At 39.9% G+C, this 15,315-nt stretch overlaps 1 protein-coding gene and 1 pseudogene across 1 annotated transcript in view; one reads left to right on the top strand and one right to left on the bottom strand.

Moving 5' to 3' along the window:
• The window catches only part of LOC124132519 (toll-like receptor 4), a 31,432-nt gene continuing 16,117 nt past the window's right edge, over positions 1-15,315 (top strand). Inside the window, exons 1-3 of the mRNA XM_048392573.1 lie at positions 1-92; positions 5,884-5,987; positions 11,391-11,494. The gene's annotated coding sequence lies outside the window, so the exon portion shown is untranslated. The remainder of the gene's footprint in view (positions 93-5,883; positions 5,988-11,390; positions 11,495-15,315) is intronic.
• On the bottom strand, positions 8,564-10,327 carry LOC125378097 (annotated as a pseudogene).

Genomic DNA, 15,315 nt, shown 5'->3' with positions numbered 1-15,315 from the left:
CATTGGCAAAAGTAAGGCTATGGATATGGTGCACAAGAGACGCTGTGTGAAGCAAACACGCTCCTAAACTGCCTCTATGTGAAAACAACAGGGTAAGTTTAAAGATAAACGCACTTAAGATTGTTCATTACTCCTCAAGCGAACTATGTGATAAGTATGCTTGCAGTTGGTTTGAAACAACGTAAGTCCTGGGACACCAGTGTTGCTGAATGTCTACTTGTTATGTTATTGTATTTTTATTGCTTGTGTATACTTATTTTTAAACTCCTTCGGGTTTTAGTTACCTTCATTATTAGTACTGAGCATTTTATTTAATACTGGATTTTCCTTTGTATGGATCACACAAGACACTGGTAATGAAAAACTATTTTTCCATACATTTAAACAAAGATTATTTGATATATTTCAGCAAAACTAGCACCAACAAGTTTCCTCTTCACACTTTCTCAAGCATTATGCTAGCATCAAATCAGTATTACAACTAGAAACATATTTAAGTATATTACAAGGTAAAGCTCTAATGAGAGCTCTTTGTAAATTTAGAATATTTCTCCATGAATTCCTTGTCAATAAATATCGTAGAACCAAGGATAGTGATTTTGTAAATTGTATATGTACTTCCTGTACCAACCAGGACATTATCGACGAGTTTCTGCCTGTATTAGTACGGACAAGTTAGAACCAGCCCTGCTAGCTTGCTTCTATTCGCCTGTTTAGACGCATTCACACTGTGAGTTTTACTTCCAACTGTTTATGAAAGCCTTAATGCTTTAGCTTGGCTGATTTTTATCCAGTGTTAAGTTAACAAATCCGTATATATGTCAATGCGCCTAAATGCAGTATATATTATACATATGATGTATTCCTGTGACCAGGTTTGAATCATCTGTCTTTGATGTCATTGGTCCCAAAACGTTTTGAGCAATTAGGATTTGTTAAGGCTGTGTGCATAACGTGTCGCAGCTACAGTGGTGTGTGCATTTCGGAACTATGCCTGTTGCTCACATCATTACCACGTCAAGTCTTCGAACTGGAGATTAAGTTATTTTAAACAATTGCTTGATGATGCTCCTGGACACGACGAGTCCTGACATATGCCTTTGTAGCTGGACCTCACATATATGAACCGGTATGCATGCTAGGTTTGTATTTGAACTATTGCAGTAAATCCGTAAGATGCGTATAGCCGAAATGAGAAATTCAAACTTATTTGACACTAACCTTTCAGTTTTTGAATGGTGTCAACTCTAAATGTCCTACAAATATATTAACAATATCAGTTAGTTTTAGGTCTCTTGATCAGAGATATTAGAAATCATTTTAAACATATATAGTGTGTTTACACTATGATGAACGACGTGACATAACTGAAATACTGTTCAAAGCGGTGTTATATCCAACTCATTCACCCACTTATGCCATTATGACTACGAGTTTGGACCCGTTCCACACAGTGACCTCTGCCCTAACACTTTTGTACGTCATTGTTGGGAGCTGTGGTTGAGGTAGATTTGGGTAACACTTCAATGTAAATATACTAGTCTCTCTTTTGTCTGGTATACATTTCTTTTGTTATCTATACACTTATTTTCTTCACTGTTTTCCCTGTACATGTGTATATGATTTACTGTACAAGCTTTTGTAAATACCATGGAGAGGGACTTCTAAGTTGGATAACTTGTACCCAATCCATTTCAATCTGAATAAAATATGTTTAAACTAAATTAAGGAACAAAATTAATGTGTTAAACGTAAAATCAGATTCTGCCCTTCAGAACGCCCATTCATTTCATGCTGGTTTTCCCCAAACGGTAACGACTCTTCTTTTCTCGGGTCGTTTTCCATGGAGCGTACCCATGGTGTGCTTCTGTTTGGTAGCATGTACCAAGGTATGCTCATGGCGTCCGTCTCATTCTGTGATGGCAATGTACAGTTCGGTTTTTTAATCTGGTACCAGGAATAGCCTCTCGTCTGATTTCTGCGAATAATATCAAACATCCCTGTGATTAACTTTAAGATTATTCCTCACTGGTTGCATACAATACCTCCATACAAGTGACTGCCTTTGGCTCAGTGAGTAAAGTACAATTATGTTATTATGACTGTTGTTGTTCCTCATTGCATATATGACGTTCCCTATCAAACCTAATTATTTGGACCAGGATCTATGAATGGTTAAACTTGACGTTAAAGATATATTTATCAATTCTTTTGATGGGTTGTTTCGGAAACGTCGCCAAAATCTGGGAATCATGCATGTCATTTCCTACTGCACATTTGATCATGTGTAAAATGAATACGACATCACCACGATAAACCTGAACCATTTCCAGAGTTAGTAAATATATATCAAACACGCCAATATCGGGTTAGAGTTGTTTTTAGTTGTGACTGGTCAATGCGTAGTTTAGCACTCAGCATTATTCCAGCTACATTTATATGACGGCGGTCTGTAAATAATCGAACCTGGATCAGACAAACCAGTGAGTGATATTATGAGCCCCAAGTGGACCTTTGCTAACTCGAAATCTCTACAACCGGGGTGATTCAGATACTCTGGCGATCATTTCACTGGGAATCGCAACGGCTTGACATGAATTACATGCACAGGATTTCCATAAACATAAACTTTAATTGAATTTTTGGTGAGAAGTTAAGAAAAATACATAAAACAGATATGAAGACGATATGCTTAGTACATTGTGTATCTGCATAGTGAATTGATGATAATCACAAAAACCTGTCAGTCATCAATATATTTTTTTCAAAACAAACGATTAAAGTTACATAACATACTGGATACAAACAAATAAAACAACATTGAACACGTCTGGAAATGACAAACCAACCTTGTGATGGGGCAATTGGATCTGTCTGTACATGGTCATAAATATTAAAAGTAAAGTCAATTCCCACTTTTGTTCACATGTTCACATGTCTTAGTATTGACGAGTGTCTCCACCATATAAAATAAGACCCGTGAAGATCCGAGGTAGAATAGGTCTTCAGCAACCCATGCATGCCGTAAAAGGGGACTATGCCGTAAGAGGCGACTAAAGGGATTGGTTGGTCAGGCTCGCTGACTTGGTTGATGCACTGGTCTGGTCCAGACTCGATCATGTACAGACCGCCGTCATATAGCTGTAATATTGCTGAGTACGGCGTTAAACCACTAGCAAACACATATCATAATTATAATATGACATGGTTATTCAACGTGTTGTTGATCAGATGAACTGTTTTATTGTACTTCCATCACAAACAAAAACGGAACCATTTGGGTCGTTGATCCCATCCTCTGTTGCAATGAGTTCTCGTACAAACTGGCCAGGTGCGGCAAGCTGAATTATGGTGGTTGTGTCCCTGTCTGCAAGGAGGATATCGCCTTCGTTGGTAGTTGTAATACCACTAGGGTAACTGAGAGATCGATCCCCCTTGTGGACGTATCTCCACACAACATCCCCCTCTGACGTCAGACAAGTTACTGATCCCTTGTCCCAGTCAGAAACAAGAACCTGGCCGCTGTTGTTCACTCAGATGTAGTTTGGGTAACTGAACAGGTCCACGTCATTGTGGGCAGTGATTGATCGCATGGCCTTACCAGTCATGTCTAATATATCAATACAGCTGTAGGAACTTGCTGCGAATGATGACGAGTTCAGAACAGCAATACTGTAGTACTCTTTCTGTGCTGTAATGGTTGTCTCCAGTTCGAGGTCAGGAGTTACGGATGCCGTTACAATTTGAAAACTCTTAGGAACAGCTACCAAAACCCGATTGTCACTTAGTTGGGATACACCATGCGTAAAATTATCAAAATCGAGTTTACTGAGACATGGCTGATCGTCACGTGTGTAGGCAGATTTCACACACTTGTTGTTTCTGTCTGAAGCCACTAATATCAGTATATTCCCCACAAACAGAACCGTCACCTCACTCAGCCATGGACATTTTTCATCAGTCTCTAGCTTGAAGTCCACTGTTTTATACAGGAAAAGTGATGACATGGCATCGTTCTCACCCTGTGTGTATGTGATGTCCAGCTTCCCTAGTTTCATGTCGTCAAGAATGCGCTCACTGGTATCAGATTCTGGTACAAATCTGACGCTATGTATTTGTTTTCGTTCTGATTTGCCTGTTTCTTGTACCTTGTCCTTTTCCGCCCCTGACTCCCAGGCCTGACAAGCTTTATACAGGTCCATGTCACTGTCCGAGACAAGGGTCTGGTCAATGAACTCGCCATGTTGTTTGTACATCTGCAACTCAATCTCTGCCTGTTTCACATCAGCCTGTAACTCAGTGATCTGGGTGTCTGCAATGTCATCCAGTTCTTTTATGAGTGCCGTTTCCTTCTCCTTCAAACGGGCGATGATCTTCTCTGTTGATGACTGAATCTTTTTTGTTGCCAAAAGTTTAGCTCTTTTCATCTTGTTAATTTTCGATTGGGCATTTGTCGATCTGTTTCGATATGTCATTAAGATCTCTTTGTATGGTGAGGCCTTTGGTGCGCAGAGATGACTTCATCCGTGACATCTGGGATTCTAGTGTGACAACAGAATCGCACTTCCTGTGGTAGACCACGGAGCATGACTGACACAGTGGCTTGTTGCAGTCTTTACAGAGATATTTCACTTGCTCATCTCTGTGCTCTTGACACATAACCACTCGTTTCTTTTTCTTCACTTCCACCTCACCAGACCGATCACACATTTCATGGCTCCGAGAAGCTGGATTTGCACGATGCATCTTGACACATCTGTCACAGAGAGCTACCTCACACTCATGGCACCTGAAGGTCATATGAGTTGTCTCCCCAAGCTGTTCACACACAGGACAATTCTGGGAGTTTGTATCTGTATCTGTCAAGAGAATATAGTCTGTAATTATAGAGGGGTTTAACAATCTGTACCATGTCTTTGTTAAACGTATGTATAAACACCTTTTGAGTTACAAAAGGGACACTGGGTGGCTCGGGACAGTTTTACAAGGTTTTTGTTATATCGTTGGTTCGAATCCCAGATTAATCTGATTAGTTGTTTGGTCAGCACCATAGCCTTTCTGGTGGGTTCTGCCAAATTTAATTAGTAAATGTCCAAGACATGCATCATACAAAGCCAGACAATCCGGAATGAAATAGAAATACTGTTCAAAACGGAGTTACACACAAATCACTCAGTTAAGAAAAACCTCGCCGCTCTTCATTATTTTAAGCAAAAGCATACCGATCAAACATGACACGTTTGATTTCACACATGGGGTGTGAGATGTGTTTATGACAGTGATATTACTGCGAAACAGATGTAAGCAGCACATCCCCACTCACTCATTATCACGAGTTCATGTTGATCACTCTGTGCCGTCATGTGGACGGTTAGGTTATCTGGTTGCTAACACGTTCCATCACTCGGTAAACCTCCGGGTTCAAATCTCCAGAAGACCGCCTGCGTGGTCTAGTGGTTAAGCGTCCGCCCGCAGAGCGGAAGGTCCGGGGTTCGATCCCCGGCCGCGTCATACCAAAAGACGTTAAAAGATGGTACTTGTTGTTACCCTGTCTGGTGCTCGGCATTAAGGGGCTCAAACAAGGACAGGTCGGCTCTTAGTCAGTATACTGTGTCTGAGTGGGGTATTTATGTGAAACTGCGGCAGTTGACTAGCACTATGAAATCAGTATTAGCCCGGACTAGTACAAACAGCCACATACACACACGTAAATGCACATTGATCTATAAGAGCGTCGTTTAACCCCATTTCACCTCACCTCACGTTTTGTATCGAGCGTTTTATAAAATATTCTGATCTGTCATATTTTTCCTCTCTCAAAACGAAGATTGTGATGAGGAAGTTAATATTAATTGACATTTAACTTCCTTAATTTCTTAACAGTATAAACTTCAACATTGGCAAAACTAAGGCTATGGATATGATGCACAAGAGACGCTGTGTGAAGCAAACACGCTCCTAAACTGCCTCTATGTGAAAACAACAGGGTAAGTTTAATGATAAACGCACTTAAGATTGTTCATTACTCCTCAGGCGAACTATGTGATAAGTATGCTTGCAGTTGGTTTGAAACAACGTAAGTCCTGGGACATCAGTGTTGCTGAATGTCTACTTGTTATGTCATTGTATTTTTATTGCTTGTGTATACTTATTTTTAAACTCCTTCGGGTTTTAGTTACCTTCATTATTAGTACTGAGCATATTATTTAATACTGGATTTTCCTTTGTATGGATCACACAAGACACTGGTAATGAAAAACTATTTTTCCATACATTTAAACAAAGATTATTTGATATATTTCAGCAAAACTAGCACCAACAAGTTTCCTCTTCACACTTTCTCAAGCATTATGCTAGCATCAAATCAGTATTACAACTAGAAACATATTTAAGTATATTACAAGGTAAAGCTCTAATGAGAGCTCTTTGTAAATTTAGAATATTTCTCCATGAATTCCTTGTCAATAAATATCGTAGAACCAAGGATAGTGATTTTGTAAATTGTATATGTACTTCCTGTACCAACCAGGACATTATCGACGAGTTTCTGCCTGTATTAGTACGGACAAGTTAGAACCAGCCCTGCTAGCTTGCTTCTATTCGCCTGTTTAGACGCATTCACACTGTGAGTTTTACTTCCAACTGTTTATGAAAGCCTTAATGCTTTCGCTTGGCTGATTTTTATCCAGTGTTAAGTTAACAAATCCGTATATATGTCAATGCGCCTAAATGCAGTATATATTATACATATGATGTATTCCTGTGACCAGGTTTGAATCATCTGTCTTTGATGTCATTGGTCCCAAAACGTTTTGAGCAATTAGGATTTGTTAAGGCTGTGTGCATAACGTGTCGCAGCTACAGTGGTGTGTGCATTTCGGAACTATGCCTGTCGCTCACATCATTACCACGTCAAGTCTTCGAACTGGAGATTAAGTTATTTTAAACAATTGCTTGATGATGCTCCTGGACACGACGAGTCCTGACATATGCCTTTGTAGCTGGACCTCACATATATGAACCGGTATGCATGCTAGGTTTGTATTTGAACTATTGCAGTAAATCCGTAAGATGCGTATAGCCGAAATGAGAAATTCAAACTTATTTGACACTAACCTTTCAGTTTTTGAATGGTGTCAACTCTAAATGTCCTACAAATATATTAACAATATCAGTTAGTTTTAGGTCTCTTGATCAGAGATATTAGAAATCATTTTAAACATATATAGTGTGTTTACGCTATGATGAACGACGTGACATAACTGAAATACTGTTCAAAGCGGTGTTATATCCAACTCATTCACCCACTTATGCCATTATGACTACGAGTTTGGACCCGTTCCACACAGTGACCTCTGCCCTAACACTTTTGTACGTCATTGTTGGGAGCTGTGGTTGAGGTAGATTTGGGTAACACTTCAATGTAAATATACTAGTCTCTCTTTTGTCTGGTATACATTTCTTTTGTTATCTATACACTTATTTTCTTCACTGTTTTCCCTGTACATGTGTATATGATTTACTGTACAAGCTTTTGTAAATACCATGGAGAGGGACTTCTAAGTTGGATAACTTGTACCCAATCCATTTCAATCTGAATAAAATATGTTTAAACTAAATTAAGGAACAAAATTAATGTGTTAAACGTAAAATCAGATTCTGCCCTTCAGAACGCCCATTCATTTCATGCTGGTTTTCCCCAAACGGTAACGACTCTTCTTTTCTCGGGTCGTTTTCCATGGAGCGTACCCATGGTGTGCTTCTGTTTGGTAGCATGTACCAAGGTATGCTCATGGCGTCCGTCTCATTCTGTGATGGCAATGTACAGTTCGGTTTTTTAATCTGGTACCAGGAATAGCCTCTCGTCTGATTTCTGCGAATAATATCAAACATCCCTGTGATTAACTTTAAGATTATTCCTCACTGGTTGCATACAATACCTCCATACAAGTGACTGCCTTTGGCTCAGTGAGTAAAGTACAATTATGTTATTATGACTGTTGTTGTTCCTCATTGCATATATGACGTTCCCTATCAAACCTAGTTATTTGGATCAGGATCTATGAATGGTTAAACTTGACGTTAAAGATATATTTATCAATTCTTTTGATGGGTTGTTTCGGAAACGTCGCCAAAATCTGGGAATCATGCATGTCATTTCCTACTGCACATTTGATCATGTGTAAAATGAATACGACATCACCACGATAAACCTGAACCATTTCCAGAGTTAGTAAATATATATCAAACACGCCAATATCGGGTTAGAGTTGTTTTTAGTTGTGACTGGTCAATGCGTAGTTTAGCACTCAGCATTATTCCAGCTACATTTATATGACGGCGGTCTGTAAATAATCGAACCTGGATGAGACAAACCAGTGAGTGATATTATGAGCCCCAAGTGGACCTTTGCTAACTCGAAATCTCTACAACCGGGGTGATTCAGATACTCTGGCGATCATTTCACTGGGAATCGCAACGGCTTGACATGAATTACATGCACAGGATAGGATTTCCATAAACATAAACTTTAATTGAATGTTTGGTGAGAAGTTAAGAAAAATACATAAAACAGATATGAAGACGATATGCTTAGTACATTGTGTATCTGCATAGTGAATTGATGATAATCACAAAAACCTGTCAGTCATCAATATATTTTTTTCAAAACAAACGATTAAAGTTACATAACATACTGGATACAAACAAATAAAACAACATTGAACACATCTGGAAATGACAAACCAACCTTGTGATGGGGCAATTGGATCTGTCTGTACATGGTCATAAATATTAAAAGTAAAGTCAATTCCCACTTTTGTTCACATGTTCACATGTCTTAGTATTGACGAGTGTCTCCACCATATAAAATAAGACCCGTGAAGATCCGAGGTAGAATAGGTCTTCAGCAACCCATGCATGCCGTAAAAGGGGACTATGCCGTAAGAGGCGACTAAAGGGATTGGTTGGTCAGGCTCGCTGACTTGGTTGATGCACTGGTCTGGTCCAGACTCGATCATGTACAGACCGCCGTCATATAGCTGTAATATTGCTGAGTACGGCGTTAAACCACTAGCAAACACATATCATAATTATAATATGACATTGTTATTCAACGTGTTGTTGATCAGATGAACTGTTTTATTGTACTTCCATCACAAACAAAAACGGAACCATTTGGGTCGTTGATCCCATCCTCTGTTGCAATGAGTTCTCGTACAAACTGGCCAGGTGCGGCAAGCTGAATTATGGTGGTTGTGTCCCTGTCTGCAAGGAGGATATCGCCTTCGTTGGTAGTTGTAATACCACTAGGGTAACTGAGAGATCGATCCCCCTTGTGGACGTATCTCCACACAACATCCCCCTCTGACGTCAGACAAGTTACTGATCCCTTGTCCCAGTCAGAAACAAGAACCTGGCCGCTGTTGTTCACTCAGATGTAGTTTGGGTAACTGAACAGGTCCACGTCATTGTGGGCAGTGATTGATCGCATGGCCTTACCAGTCATGTCTAATATATCAATACAGCTGTAGGAACTTGCTGCGAATGATGACGAGTTCAGAACAGCAATACTGTAGTACTCTTTCTGTGCTGTAATGGTTGTCTCCAGTTCGAGGTCAGGAGTTACGGATGCCGTTACAATTTGAAAACTCTTAGGAACAGCTACCAAAACCCGATTGTCACTTAGTTGGGATACACCATGCGTAAAATTATCAAAATCGAGTTTACTGAGACATGGCTGATCGTCACGTGTGTAGGCAGATTTCACACACTTGTTGTTTCTGTCTGAAGCCACTAATATCAGTATATTCCCCACAAACAGAACCGTCACCTCACTCAGCCATGGACATTTTTCATCAGTCTCTAGCTTGAAGTCCACTGTTTTATACAGGAAAAGTGATGACATGGCATCGTTCTCACCCTGTGTGTATGTGATGTCCAGCTTCCCTAGTTTCATGTCGTCAAGAATGCGCTCACTGGTATCAGATTCTGGTACAAATCTGACGCTATGTATTTGTTTTCGTTCTGATTTGCCTGTTTCTTGTACCTTGTCCTTTTCCGCCCCTGACTCCCAGGCCTGACAAGCTTTATACAGGTCCATGTCACTGTCCGAGACAAGGGTCTGGTCAATGAACTCGCCATGTTGTTTGTACATCTGCAACTCAATCTCTGCCTGTTTCACATCAGCCTGTAACTCAGTGATCTGGGTGTCTGCAATGTCATCCAGTTCTTTTATGAGTGCCGTTTCCTTCTCCTTCAAACGGGCGATGATCTTCTCTGTTGATGACTGAATCTTTTTTGTTGCCAAAAGTTTAGCTCTTTTCATCTTGTTAATTTTCGATTGGGCATTTGTCGATCTGTTTCGATATGTCATTAAGATCTCTTTGTATGGTGAGGCCTTTGGTGCGCAGAGATGACTTCATCCGTGACATCTGGGATTCTAGTGTGACAACAGAATCGCACTTCCTGTGGTAGACCACGCAGCATGACTGACACAGTGGCTTGTTGCAGTCTTTACAGAGATATTTCACTTGCTCATCTCTGTGCTCTTGACACATAACCACTCGTTTCTTTTTCTTCACTTCCACCTCACCAGACCGATCACACATTTCATGGCTCCGAGAAGCTGGATTTGCACGATGCATCTTGACACATCTGTCACAGAGAGCTACCTCACACTCATGGCACCAGAAGGTCATATGAGTTGTCTCCCCAAGCTGTTCACACACAGGACAATTCTGGGAGTTTGTATCTGTATCTGTCAAGAGAATATAGTCTGCGAAACAGATGTAAGCAGCACATCCCCACTCACTCATTATCACGAGTTCATGTTGATCACTCTGTGCCGTCATGTGGACGGTTAGGTTATCTGGTTGCTAACACGTTCCATCACTCGGTAAACCTCCGGGTTCAAATCATCAGAAGACCGCCTCCGTGGTCTAGTGGTTAAGCGTCCGCCCGCAGAGCGGAAGGTCCGGGGTTCGATCCCCGGCCGCGTCATACCAAAAGACGTTAAAAGATGGTACTGGTTGTTACCCTGTCTGGTGCTCGGCATTAAGGGGCTCAAACAAGGACAGGTCGGCTCTTAGTCAGTATACTGTGTCTGAGTGGGGTATTTATGTGAAACTGCGGCAGTTGCCTAGCACTATGAAATCAGCATTAGCCCGGACTAGTACAAACAGCCACATACACACACGTAAATGCACATTGATCTATAAGAGCGTCGTTTAACCCCATTTCACCTCACCTCACGTTTTGTATCGAGCGTTTTATAAAATATTCTTATCTGTCATATTTTTCCTCTCTCAAAACGAAGATTGTGATGAGGAAGTTAATATTAATTCAAAAGCCCACATCACATACATTTAACTTCCTTAATTTCTTAACAGTATAAACTTCAACATTGGCAAAACTAAGGCTATGGATATGATGCACAAGAGACGCTGTGTGAAGCAAACACGCTCCTAAACTGCCTCTATGTGAAAACAACAGGGTAAGTTTAATGATAAACGCACTTAAGATTGTTCATTACTCCTCAGGCGAACTATGTGATAAGTATGCTTGCAGTTGGTTTGAAACAACGTAAGTCCTGGAACATCAGTGTTGCTGAATGTCTACTTGTTATGTCATTGTATTTTTATTGCTTGTGTATACTTATTTTTAAACTCCTTCGGGTTTTAGTTACCTTCATTATTAGTACTGAGCATATTATTTAATACTGGATTTTCCTTTGTATGGATCACACAAGACACTGGTAATGAAAAACTATTTTTCCATACATTTAAACAAAGATTATTTGATATATTTCAGCAAAACTAGCACCAACAAGTTTCCTCTTCACACTTTCTCAAGCATTATGCTAGCATCAAATCAGTATTACAACTAGAAACATATTTAAGTATATTACAAGGTAAAGCTCTAATGAGAGCTCTTTGTAAATTTAGAATATTTCTCCATGAATTCCTTGTCAATAAATATCGTAGAACCAAGGATAGTGATTTTGTAAATTGTATATGTACTTCCTGTACCAACCAGGACATTATCGACGAGTTTCTGCCTGTATTAGTACGGACAAGTTAGAACCAGCCCTGCTAGCTTGCTTCTATTCGCCTGTTTAGACGCATTCACACTGTGAGTTTTACTTCCAACTGTTTATGAAAGCCTTAATGCTTTCGCTTGGCTGATTTTTATCCAGTGTTAAGTTAACAAATCCGTATATATGTCAATGCGCCTAAATTGCAATATATATTATACATATGATGTATTCCTGTGACCAGGTTTGAATCATCTGTCTTTGATGTCATTGGTCCCAAAACGTTTTGAGCAATTAGGATTTGTTAAGGCTGTGTGCATAACGTGTCGCAGCTACAGTGGTGTGTGCATTTCGGAACTATGCCTGTCGCTCACATCATTACCACGTCAAGTCTTCGAACTGGAGATTAAGTTATTTTAAACAATTGCTTGATGATGTTCCTGGATACGACGAGTCCTGACATATGCCTTTGTAGCTCGACCTCACATATATGAACCGGTATGCATGCTAGGTTTGTATTTGAACTATTGCAGTAAATCCGTAAGATGCGTATAGCCGAAATGAGAAATTCAAACTTATTTGACACTAACCTTTCAGTTTTTGAATGGTGTCAACTCTAAATGTCCTACAAATATATTAACAATATCAGTTAGTTTTAGGTCTCTTGATCAGAGATATTAGAAATCATTTTAAACATATATAGTGTGTTTACACTATGATGAACGACGTGACATAACTGAAATACTGTTCAAAGCGGTGTTATATCCAACTCATTCACCCACTTATGCCATTATGACTACGAGTTTGGACCCGTTCCACACAGTGACCTCTGCGCTAACACATTTGTACGTCATTGTTGGGAGCTGTGGTTGAGGTAGATTTGGGTAACACTTCAATGTAAATATACTAGTCTCTCTTTTGTCTGGTATACATTTCTTTTGTTATCTATACACTTATTTTCTTCACTGTTTTCCCTGTACATGTGTATATGATTTACTGTACAAGCTTTTGTAAATACCATGGAGAGGGACTTCTAAGTTGGATAACTTGTACCCAATCCATTTCAATCTGAATAAAATATGTTTAAACTAAATTAAGGAACAAAATTAATGTGTTAAACGTAAAATCAGATTCTGCCCTTCAGAACGCCCATTCATTTCATGCTGGTTTTCCCCAAACGGTAACGACTCTTCTTTTCTCGGGTCGTTTTCCATGGAGCGTACCCATGGTGTGCTTCTGTTTGGTAGCATGTACCAAGGTATGCTCATGGCGTCCGTCTCATTCTGTGATGGCAATGTACAGTTCGGTTTTTTAATCTGGTACCAGGAATAGCCTCTCGTCTGATTTCTGCGAATAATATCAAACATCCCTGTGATTAACTTTAAGATTATTCCTCACTGGTTGCATACAATACCTCCATACAAGTGACTGCCTTTGGCTCAGTGAGTAAAGTACAATTATGTTATTATGACTGTTGTTGTTCCTCATTGCATATATGACGTTCCCTATCAAACCTAATTATTTGGATCAGGATCTATGAATGGTTAAACTTGACGTTAAAGATATATTTATCAATTCTTTTGATGGGTTGTTTCGGAAACGTCGCCAAAATCTGGGAATCATGCATGTCATTTCCTACTGCACATTTGATCATGTGTAAAATGAATACGACATCACCACGATAAACCTGAACCATTTCCAGAGTTAGTAAATATATATCAAACACGCCAATATCGGGTTAGAGTTGTTTTTAGTTGTGACTGGTCAATGCGTAGTTTAGCACTCAGCATTATTCCAGCTACATTTTTATGACGGCGGTCTGTAAATAATCGAACCTGGATCAGACAAACCAGTGAGTGATATTATGAGCCCCAAGTGGACCTTTGCTAACTCGAAATCTCTACAACCGGGGTGATTCAGATACTCTGGCGATCATTTCACTGGGAATCGCAACGGCTTGACATGAATTACATGCACAGGATTTCCATAAACATAAACTTTAATTGAATGTTTGGTGAGAAGTTAAGAAAAATACATAAAACAGATATGAAGACGATATGCTTAGTACATTGTGTATCTGCATAGTGAATTGATGATAATCACAAAAACCTGTCAGTCATCAATATATTTTTTTCAAAACAAACGATTAAAGTTACATAACATACTGGATACAAACAAATAAAACAACATTGAACACATCTGGAAATGACAAACCAACCTTGTGATGGGGCAATTGGATCTGTCTGTACATGGTCATAAATATTAAAAGTAAAGTCAATTCCCACTTTTGTTCACATGTTCACATGTCTTAGTATTGACGAGTGTCTCCACCATATAAAATAAGACCCGTGAAGATCCGAGGTAGAATAGGTCTTCAGCAACCCATGCATGCCGTAAAAGGGGACTATGCCGTAAGAGGCGACTAAAGGGATTGGTTGGTCAGGCTCGCTGACTTGGTTGATGCACTGGTCTGGTCCAGACTCGATCATGTACAGACCGCCGTCATATAGCTGTAATATTGCTGAGTACGGCGTTAAACCACTAGCAAACACATATCATAATTATAATATGACATGGTTATTCAACGTGTTGTTGATCAGATGAACTGTTTTATTGTACTTCCATCACAAACAAAAACGGAACCATTTGGGTCGTTGATCCCATCCTCTGTTGCAATGAGTTCTCGTACAAACTGGCCAGGTGCGGCAAGCTGAATTATGGTGGTTGTGTCCCTGTCTGCAAGGAGGATATCGCCTTCGTTGGTAGTTGTAATACCACTAGGGTAACTGAGAGATCGATCCCCCTTGTGGACGTATCTCCACACAACATCCCCCTCTGACGTCAGACAAGTTACTGATCCCTTGTCCCAGTCAGAAACAAGAACCTGGCCGCTGTTGTTCACTCAGATGTAGTTTGGGTAACTGAACAGGTCCACGTCATTGTGGGCAGTGATTGATCGCATGGCCTTACCAGTCATGTCTAATATATCAATACAGCTGTAGGAACTTGCTGGGAATGATGACGAGTTCAGAACAGCAATACTGTAGTACTCTTTCTGTGCTGTAATGGTTGTCTCCAGTTCGAGGTCAGGAGTTACGGATGCCGTTACAATTTGAAAACTCTTAGGAACAGCTACCAAAACCCGATTGTCACTTAGTTGGGATACACCATGCGTAAAATTATCAAAATCGAGTTTACTGAGACATGGCTGATCGTCACGTGTGTAGGCAGATTTCACAAACTTGTTGTTTCTGTCTGAAGCCACTAATATCAGTATATTC

Source organism: Haliotis rufescens, unplaced genomic scaffold (assembly GCF_023055435.1).
Source record: "Haliotis rufescens isolate VD_foot unplaced genomic scaffold, xgHalRufe1.0.p SCAF_11, whole genome shotgun sequence".
NCBI lineage: Eukaryota > Metazoa > Mollusca > Gastropoda > Lepetellida > Haliotidae > Haliotis > Haliotis rufescens.
The sequence above is the reverse complement of the archived record's forward strand: the minus strand, read 5'-3'. Positions and strand labels throughout refer to the sequence as shown.